This window comes from Pelophylax lessonae (genome assembly GCF_965119305.1).
Source record: "Pelophylax lessonae genome assembly, chromosome: 6".
NCBI lineage: Eukaryota > Metazoa > Chordata > Amphibia > Anura > Ranidae > Pelophylax > Pelophylax lessonae.
In genome coordinates, this window is record NC_138773.1 from 10,192,268 (window position 1) to 10,202,688 (window position 10,421).

Genomic DNA, 10,421 nt, shown 5'->3' on the forward strand with positions numbered 1-10,421 from the left:
CAAAAAGGATTTTGTTCACTGCACCCCAAAAAGGATGTTGTTCACTCCACCCCAAAAAGATTGTGTTCACTGCACCCCACAAAGGATTTTGTTCACTGCACCCCAAAAAGATTGTGTTCACTGCACCCCAAAAAGGATGTTGTTCACTGCACCCCAAAAAGGATTTTGTTCACTGCACCCCAAAAAGATTGTGTTCACTGCACCCCACAAAGGATTTTGTTCACTGCACCCCACAAAGATTGTGTTCACTGCACACCAAAAAGGATTGTGTTCACTGCACCCCAAAAAGATTTTGTTCACTGCACCCCAAAAAGATTGTGTTCACTGCAGCCCAAAAAGATTGTGTTCACTGCAGCCCAAAAAGATTGTGTTCACTGCAGCCCAAAAAGATTGTGTTCACTGCAGCCCAAAAAGATTGTGTTCACTGCAGCCCAAAAAGATTGTGTTCACTGCAGCTCACACACAGAAAAATGGATGTGGATCACTGACACCTGCCTATCTCCAATCCCACACCACACAGCAATATCGATTGTAGTTTGTAGAACACAGTTTCCCTAAAATTCAGCAGACTCTGTCCCTAACAGGATTGAGAAGAGATCGTAGATCAGGATTGAGTGCAGACCCCACCCCCCACACAGCAATATCGATTGTAGTTTGTAGAAGACACTGACCCTATAATTCAGCAGACTCTATCCCTAAAATGCCTACAACTCGCCCTGCCTAAACACTCCGACCTGTCCCTCAATTCTATCCGGACACAAATGGTTTTTTCCTGCCTATCTTTCCCTAATCAGCAGCCAGCACGTTGATGTGTGCTCTGTCCCTGAATCTAAGCAGCATAATGACGCCGCTGCGGCTGCCTCGAACTTATAAAGACTTGGTCACATGCTTCAAACGGCCAATCACAGCTACTGAGACATTTGCAGGCATGGCTGGGATGGCTTAAGGCACACCAGTTAAACGATTGTTGATTGGCTGTTGAAAGCCCGCCATGAAAAGAGCGCCAAAGCATGCAAAACCCGGAAATAAAACGACCGAACACGGATTTTTACCCGAACATACAGTAAAGTGTCCGTGTCCGTGTTCGGGTACAAAAAATCCAATTATTCGGTACGAACACGAATAATACAGTCCGTGTTCGCTCAACACTAGTTATGACTCATTTATTTTGTCTTTTCATGTTTATTTCACACTGTTCAAGATCTTCACACATAAGATTTAGAGGTGCTAAACAAAGCATACCAGGTGTGGTCTCAGTGGAAATTATAATAAACACTTCATGAAAAATAACATAAATCTTTGGATTTATCCAAAAGTTAAGGATATCTCAGTATGATTTATATGACAATATTTATTCAGGTCAGAATTGAAAAAAAGTTGGATGGCGGGTTAAAAATTAAAGTCAAGTTTTTCTGAGGATTTACATGGGGAATGGATGATCCCCAATTATGTTAAACATGCAGACAAGTACTCACTGCAAACCAATGCAGAATAAATGGGATGCCGCCCCTGGGTTTCGATCTGTCCAGATCCAGCAACTCAAGCTGAAGGATGCAGGTTGGAGGAGAGCTTGTCTCGGCTCAATGAACACGGGCATGAAAAAGAGCAGACATTTCCCAAGTGCCACACATCCTGAAAAGCCCAACAGTGTCTATAGTAAAAGCAGCCTCAAGTCAGATTCCACCTAGGCCATAGAAAAATGCATTTCAACCCACCCACGGGGCTTTTGTTATAGATGCCGCCTGGCTTCGTGGGTCATCCCTGGGTGTCCGGGGTGTATAGGCGTCCCAGAAGGAGTTCAGAATCCTATGGTCATCTACTTTGGGAGCGGTAATATATCCAATGGTCCGTGGGTAGGCCTCGGCCAATCGGTAATGTGTAGGGGCAGGAGGGTCATATAGGGCAGAAAAGAAGGCCAATAGTGTGATACCGTAAAGCCTTTATTGGAAATTCATACAAAAAATGAGTACTCACTAGTGTTGAGCGAACACGGACTGTATTATTCGGGTCCGTACCGGATAATTGGATTTTTGTTACCCAGACACGGACCCGAAAACTTTACTGTATGTTCGGGTTTAAAATCCGTGTTCGGTAATTTTATTTCCTGTTTTGTATGTAATGCCGCGCTTTTAATGGCGGGCTTTCAACAGCCAATCAACAAGCGTTTAACTGGTGTGCGCCATCACAGCCATGCCTACTAATGTATTAGTAGCTGTGATTGGCCAGCTGAAGCATGTGACCCAGGTCTTTATAAGCTGGAGAGACACAGCGCGGTGCGTCAGTCTGCTGTAGTGTAGGGAGAGAGCACACATCATACATGCTGGCTGCTGCTGATTAGGGACAGACAGGGAAAAACAACATTGTGCCCGAAAAGAATGCGGGGACAGGTCGGAGTGTAGGCAGGGAAAGATAGTTGAGCATTTTAGGGACAGGCTGGAGAGAGTAGGCAGGGAGAGATTAGGAGACACAGGACAGAACAATCGTCCGTTAGCGATCTACATCGATTTTGCTGTGTGGGGGGTGGTGCAGTGAACGATCTTTTTGCCCTCACTTGAGTCCACTGAGGAGGAGGGAGAAAAAAATATATTTTTATCAGTCTGTTGTGTGCAGCGTTCAGCTATATTTTACTACAGATTGCTGTTCTAATCTGCTATTTAAAAATTACAAATTTAAAGGGGAATTTTTTTTAAAAGCACTTGCCATGCTCTTAACTACATTTTTCTGCCATTTGCAGCACTCTAGCCCTTTCCATTGTTTTTTTAGAGCCATTTTAGTGCCTGAAAGTTCGGGTCCCCATTGACTTCAATGGGGTTCGGTGTCCGGGTAAAGTTCGAAAAAAGTCCGGGACACGGACCCGGACTTTTTTTTCAAGTTCGGCCGAACCCACCGAACACGGACATCCAGGTGTCCGCTCAACTCTAGTACTCACAGTATTGCAGTCAACACAAGCAATGAGCATTGAGCATTACTTGTGTTGACTGCAATACTGTGAGTTTGAGTTTTATATATTTATGGAATATTTGTTGCACTGATAACATATTGACCACTATTTTTTGATATACATTACGGTATATTTATATATTAGTTTTATCTACCAGTGTTTACACCCTAATCCATTACCAAAGGCAGCGCCAATTACCCTAATTTTTTATCTTATACCAGTTATAAAATGATGCTGTACTGCACTAGTGACAGTATGCAAAAAAAAAAAAGAATCGTGAAAAAAAAAAAACATTTTTTTTCTTTATTTTTCCAAAAAAAAAATGTAACAACAAATTACAACTTCAAAAAATCCACCATGCCTTTTACTAATTACCTCATACTGTGTACTGTCCAAAAAAAGGGGTAATTTGGGGGGTATTTGTACTGTGCTGGCATTTTCGTGCCTCAAGAAATTAGAGAGTCTGTTAATACATCAGGATTGAAACATTTTCAGATATATATATATATACCATAGTTTGTGAACTCTAACTTTCCTACAGACTAAATAATATACAATGATTTGGGTTATTTTCACCAAAGAAGTGAAGCAGGATACAATTTGGCCTAAATTTATGAAGAAAGATGTCATGGACTTGCAATAGAGCTTGGCAAGCTTACCTGTACCTTCATGTCTGTATTAGAGGTCAGACTGCATTTCTGGATCCTTTTTATCACCTCTACTTCCTGTTCCTGCCCCGCCCAGGTCATCACAGGAAGTCTATATTAACCAGCGCACTGCAGATCTGCTTTGCTGTTCAACAGTATTAGTTTCCTGTTTGCCGTGTGCTTGAAACTACTCCCCTGTGTACCGACTTTGGCTTGTCTCCGACCATTCCTGTTTGCCTGTTACCCTGACCTTTGGCCTGTCCCTTGACTACCCTTGTCTGCCTGTTACCCTGACCTCAGCTTACCCATCACCATTCTGTGTGTCCTGAGTGGCTGCTTCCCTTCTCTCCCTATGGAGCGTGACCTGGAGGACCCCAGGGGCCGCGACCTGGGCCCAGCTGCAGCGAAGTCCATCCTCACCACTAGAAGCTCTGGGGAACACCTGCTGGGTCTTAGACTCCGCGCCCTGGGGAATCTTGGGCTCACGTTCCGGTCCATCCGCAGCAGTCTGCTATTGGGTTCACTACCTTGCGCTGCGCCCCTGCCTCCAACAGGGTGCAGTCGTCACCTGGCCACAGGTGACCTGACAAAAGATTGCTTCCATTATAACATTTTGCAAATAAATAAAGAAAAATGTGTGTTTTTTTCAAAATGTTGGGCGTTTTTTTGTTTATTTAGCAAAAAATTAAAAACCCAGTTGTGATAAAATACCACCCAAAATAAATCTCTATTTGTGTGAAAAAAAGCATAAAAATGTTATATGGGTACAGTGTTGCATGACCGCGCGATTGTCCTTCACAGTGTCCTACAAAGCTGAGAATTGGCCTGGGCAGGAAGGGGGTGAAAAGTTCCCGATATTGAGATGGTTAAACTAAATAGGTTGTTTTAGAAAGTGAGGGTGTACATACATTTTACGTATGGCTGCTGTGGATTTTGCTAAATGATATGTAATAAAAGTCTGGACTTTTACTGTTTGTGAAGTGCGGATCACCTCTCTTGTACTTTATGATAAGGTAGTTTGTGCACTCACTCACCTGATAGCTGTGCATTATGCCGAATCAGCGGAATTCAGTGCCACCTTAAAGGGATTAGAGAATAATGCTTTCAGATTTATACATATACTGTAAGTAATAGTGGGAAGTAGGAAGAAGCACATAAAGCAAAAATAAACCCTCAAGGCTTCAGCAACAGTAAATATGCAAATATCCCCTATCTCTGGTTTATTGGATGAGAGTACAAAGTATAATGGGAGTTATGTCTTGTCTTACTGGAAATAATATTCTGATGTGGAGAAGCTGCGGGGGTGGATTTACTAAAACTGTTTGGTGCAAAATCTGGTGCAGCTCTGCAAAGAAACCAATCAGCTTCCAGGTTTTATAGTCAACCCTTAACCACTTCCTGCCAGTATAACGTAGAAATACTGTGGCAAGGTGGCACTGCAGTGCCGGATCATGTTCTAGGTACGTGATCCAACTCTTACGGGCAGGGTCGGTGCTTAACTATTTTGCGCCCTAGGCAAAATATAAACTAGACTAACAATCCCTGCAGGGGTGCTGGGGTTGTGGCAGGGGTGTCGTTAGTCTTGCCTAGGGCCACACAGGTGACAGGATCAGAAAGAAGACTCACCAGACTCAGCAGCTACATTCAGAGCCCCATCTACTCCACTGGCCTCATACCCGCCTCATCTGCCATCCCAGATGTGCCTGCCAACTCTGCCTCCTCCGCTGACCTCAATCCCACCTCCCCAGATGTGCCCGACTACTCTGCCTCCTCTGCTGACCTCATGCCCACCTCCCCAGATGTGCCCGACTACTCTGCCTCCTCTGCTGACCTCATGCCCACCTCCCCAGATGTGCCCGATAACTGTGCCTCCTCCGCTTACCTCATGCCCACCTCCCTAAATGTGCCGACTACTCTGCCTCCTCTGCTGACCTCATGCCCACCTCCCCAGATGTGCCCGATTACTGTGCCTCCTCCGCTTACCTCATGCCCACCTCCCTAAATGTGCCGACTACTTTGCCTCCTCCGCTGACCTCATGCCTGCCTACTCCATCTCCCCAGCTGTGCCACCTCCTCCGCTGACCTCATGCCCACCTCCCCAGCTGTGCCGACTACTCCGCCTCCTCCGCTGACCTTATGTGCGCCTCCTCTGCCTCCCTAGCTGTACCCGCCTCCTCCGCTGACCTCATGCCGGCCTCCTCTAGCACTCCAACTGTGCCCACCTCTTCCCTTGACATCAAGCCCGCCTCCCCAGCTTTACCCGCCTACTCCACCTCCTCCACTGTGCCTTCCTCACAGGCTGATCTGCTGCTGACCTTCTATGCAGCAGCCATGACAGATGTCCTCCAGGGCTGCTGTTTTCTCTGCTGCCTCCTCTGCTGACCTCATTCTTACCTCCCCAGATAGTCCCGACTACTCGGCCTCATTCACTGACCTCATGTCCACCTACTCCGCCTACCCAGTTGTGTCTGCCTCCTCTGATGACCTCATGCCTGCCTCCTCTACCCCCCCAGCTGTGCCCACCTCCTCCGCTGACCTCATGCCCACCTCCTCAGCTGTGCCCACCTCCTCTACTAACCTAATGCCTGCCTCCTCCGCCTCCCCAGCTGTGCCCACCCCCTCTGCTGACCTCATGCCCTCCTCCCCAGCTTTGCCCGCCTACTCCACCTCCTTTATTGTGCCCTCCTCACAGGCTGAGATGCTGCTGACCTCCTATACAGCAGAGACCATCATTCTCTCTCCAAGAGGCCCCTTGGATCGGCTTTCCTGCTGCCTAATGGGGGATGGGTGTGCCTCCGGCAGCGAGCAAAAGCCCCCAGGAGTGCTCATGCAGTATATCTGTGGCGGGCGGTTGGCAAGTGGTTACAGTAGAACCAGGTAAATGATTAGGCAGACATACAGGTAGGTTTAAAAAAACTAGGAGACAAAAAATTTCCATGGGGACAAGCTTTTTTGGCTACAACATTAATGCCCTGATCAATGATTTGTGCACAAATATGATCATTAAACAATATTGATACATTTTTATAAACTGTATGTTTAATTTGATTAAACTCTAGACTGTGAGAGAGAACAAGTGAAGGATTCTGACTTCTATTTCTAGTACTCATTTTTCCTTGTCCCTTCTTTTGCATAACAAATCACTCCTGTTTTTTTACTCAAGGCTATATAAATAATCCATGTCTAGAGACCATCCAGGATATTGATAGAAATCTTTTATATAACTGAGCAGATTCCTTTTCAAAGTTAGACTGCTCACTACTTATCTGACACAACCTTAGAAACTTCCCCACCGGAATACCTTTGATGGCATGCTTTAGATGAACGGATTGAGCATACAATAAACTGTCCAGGAATCCAATGCCAGAACGAGAGAGAGATGCCAGCTGCTGCAGTGCCAGTGTGTAGGGATCATACCATTGGAGAATCAGGGCACATCACGGTTGATGCAGGAGAAGTGCAGAGCCATGACAAGGGGGAGCACCGTGCAAGCGCTGTATATCCTTCTTAGAGCCCTTCATCTTCTGCCCAAGGAGTCCACCCACCAGCCAGACCGGGATTTGGGGGGCCCCTTGTTAAAGGGGGCTTCCAGATTCTTATAATCCCCCCACCCCCAGACCCCGACAACCACAGCCCAGGGTTGTCTGGAAGAGGCCCTTGTCCCCATCAACATAGGGACAAGGTGCTTTGGGGGGCACCCAAGCAGTCTGCTATTCAGTTACTTTGGCTAGCACCCATGGCTGTTGTTAGTAATCACGGGGCCCCATACACCCTACCTGAAAGGGTCCCAAACCTCCTCCAATGTCCACATTGGGTCCAATTAGCCATTTTCCCTCCCCGGTGTCATGTGACTCGTTAGTGTTACAAGGTCTCGGGTGTGAATGGGGAGCAGGTGTGTTAAATTTTGTGTTATCGCTCTCACTCTCTCATACTGGTCACTGGAAGCTCAACATGGCACCTCATGGCAAAGAACTCTCTGAGGATCTGAAAAAAGGAATTGTTGCTCTACATAAAGATGGCCTAGGCTATAAGAAGATTGCCAAGACCCTAAAACTGAACTGCAGCACGGTGGCCAAGACCATACAACGGTTTAACAGGACAGGTTCCACTCAGAACAGGCCTCGCCATGGTCGACCAAAGAAGTGCTCAGCGTCATACCCAGAGGTTGTCTATGGGAAATAGACATATGAGTGCTGCCAGCAATGCTGCAGAAGTTGAAGGAGCAGAGGGGTTAGCCTGTCAGTGCTCAGACCATACGCCACACACTGCATCAAATTAGTATGCATGGCTGTCATCTCAGAAGGAAGCTTCTTCTAAAGATGATGCACAAGAAAGCCCGCAAACAGTTTGCTGAAGACAAGCAGACTAAGGACATGGATTACTGGAACCGTCTCCTGTGGTCTGATGAGACCAAGATAAACTTATTACAAGGCAGTTGGGTTGGTTCCTCAAACCAAGAAAGATGGGATTGTGTAGGCAGGGTATTTTCATAAAACAATAGGGTTTATTGTACAAATTAGAAAATGATATTGAAAAAACATTTTAGACAAGTTGCTATACAATTGTGACACTTGGGAGTTCACTGGGGAGTGTTTATGAAGCTAAAATTTTTTTAAATTGTTCATAAGATATTGAAAGTTTATTACAATGTCACTAATTTCATATTTGTTCACTTTTTAGAATTTTGGTGATATCCTTGAAAAAGGCTCTTTTTACATAGCCGAAACGCATCGGAAACCCTTTGTTTCACTCACATCCTCAGCAATTTTCAGCATGGATGTCTTTACAGTAAACATCGGGAATCACCATATCTGCATAAAGTAACATGGAACCATGCGGCCCAGCCGCTAATGTCTGTCACAATTGTATAGCACTTGTCTAAAATGTTTTTTCAATATCATTTTATAATTTGTACAATAAACCACATTGTTTTATGAAAATACCCTGTCTACACAATCCCATCTTTCTTGGTTTGAGGAACCAACCCAACTGCTTTGTTATATATCAGGGATGATGGCAACTCTAACACTTTATGTAGCTCCAAAGGCAACCCTTAAAGATAACCTTATTTGGCTCAGATGGTGTCAAGCGTGTGTGGCAGCAACCAGGTGAGGAGTACAAAGACAAGTGTGTCTTACCTACAGTCAAACATGGTGGTGGGAGTGTCATGGTCTGGGGATGCATGAGTGTTGCCGGCACTGGGGAGCTACAGTTCATTGAGGGAACCATGAATGCCAACATGTACTGTGACATACTGAAGCAGAGCATGATCCCCTCCCTTCAGAGACTGGGCTGCAGCGCAGTATTCCAACATGATAATGACCTCAAACACACCTCCAAGATGACCACTGCATTGCTCAAGAAGCTGAGGGTAAAGGTGATGGACTGGCCAAACATGTCTCCAGACCTAAACCCTATTGAGCATCTTTGGGGCATCCTCAAAACTCAAAGTGGAGATCTCTAACATCCACCAGCTCTGTGATGTCATCATGGAGGAGTGGAAGAGGACTCCGGTGGCAACCTGTGAAGTTCTGGTGAACTCCATGCCCAAGAGGGTTAAGACAGTGCTGGAAAATAATGGTGGCCACACAAATTGGACATTGTCACTTAGGGATGTACTCACTTTTGTTGCCAGCAGTTTAGACATTAATGGCTGTGTGTTGAGTTATTTTGAAGGGACAGCAAAATTTACACTGTTATACAAGCTGTACACTCACTACTTTACATTGTAGCAAAGTGTCATTTCTTCAGTGTTGTCACATGAAAAGATAGAATAAAATATTTACAAAAATGTGAGGGGTGTACTCATTTTTGTGAGATACTGTATATAAACCCGTTATTTATAGGGCCACTTCCACAGCAATACCTATTCAACCTATAGTTCTCCAAGCTCCACATTTCATTGTAATTTTATTTTATAACATACAGTAAGTATACATTGATACAGTTATGTACATATATCTTTTCTCGCTCACATGCATTCCTAACAGACATTAAAAATACTAGGGATGTTCCAAGATAACAGAGGCACCTTTCGCTCTTTTTAGAGAGGAGAGGAAAGGAGTGATTTTGGCAAATGCAACAAAATGAGAGATTTTACATTTCCTGACATAACAATTGGCTTCTGATCACCTGTAGGCAGAGATGTATAGTAACTAAGTAGAACTACTTCACTACTGTACTTAAGTATGGAAAGGCGGTATCTGTACTTTCCTAGAGTAGAATTTTTTTTCTCCTACTTCCACTTTTACTTTACTACATTTTTTCAATGATTTCAATACTTCTACTCCGATATTTTTTTTTTTGTGCTGCATAGTTACTCGTTACAATTATAAAAATTACCACAGCCAGAACAGTAGATGGCAGGTTTCATGAAGCTCAAAACATGTGTATTATCAGCGCATAGGAAAATAAATGCTACTGTATGTATAAATAAAAGCTGCATTTGAAATAATAAAAAACAATATGATGTTCAAACTTTTGACTTCTTTCTTTAATAACTACATAACACAGTACTTGTACTTTTACTTTCAGTACTTGAGTAGCAAAATTTTAAAAAAACTGCTTGCAATACTTAAGTACAAAAAATGTTGAATACTTTAGTACTTCTACTCAAGTCACTTTTTGATCGAGCACTTCCACTTCTACTCAAGTCACTTTTTGATCGAGCACTTGTACTTTTACTCAAGTATGGGTTTCCAGTACTTTATACAACTCTGCCCCAGGCAGATCTCTTACTGAAAATCACAATCTCAGAACTGGCATGGTAATCAGGCAGCTTTGTTTGCAAGCAAAGCCATGAAATGGATAGGTAGCATATGTCTTCTGTGGTG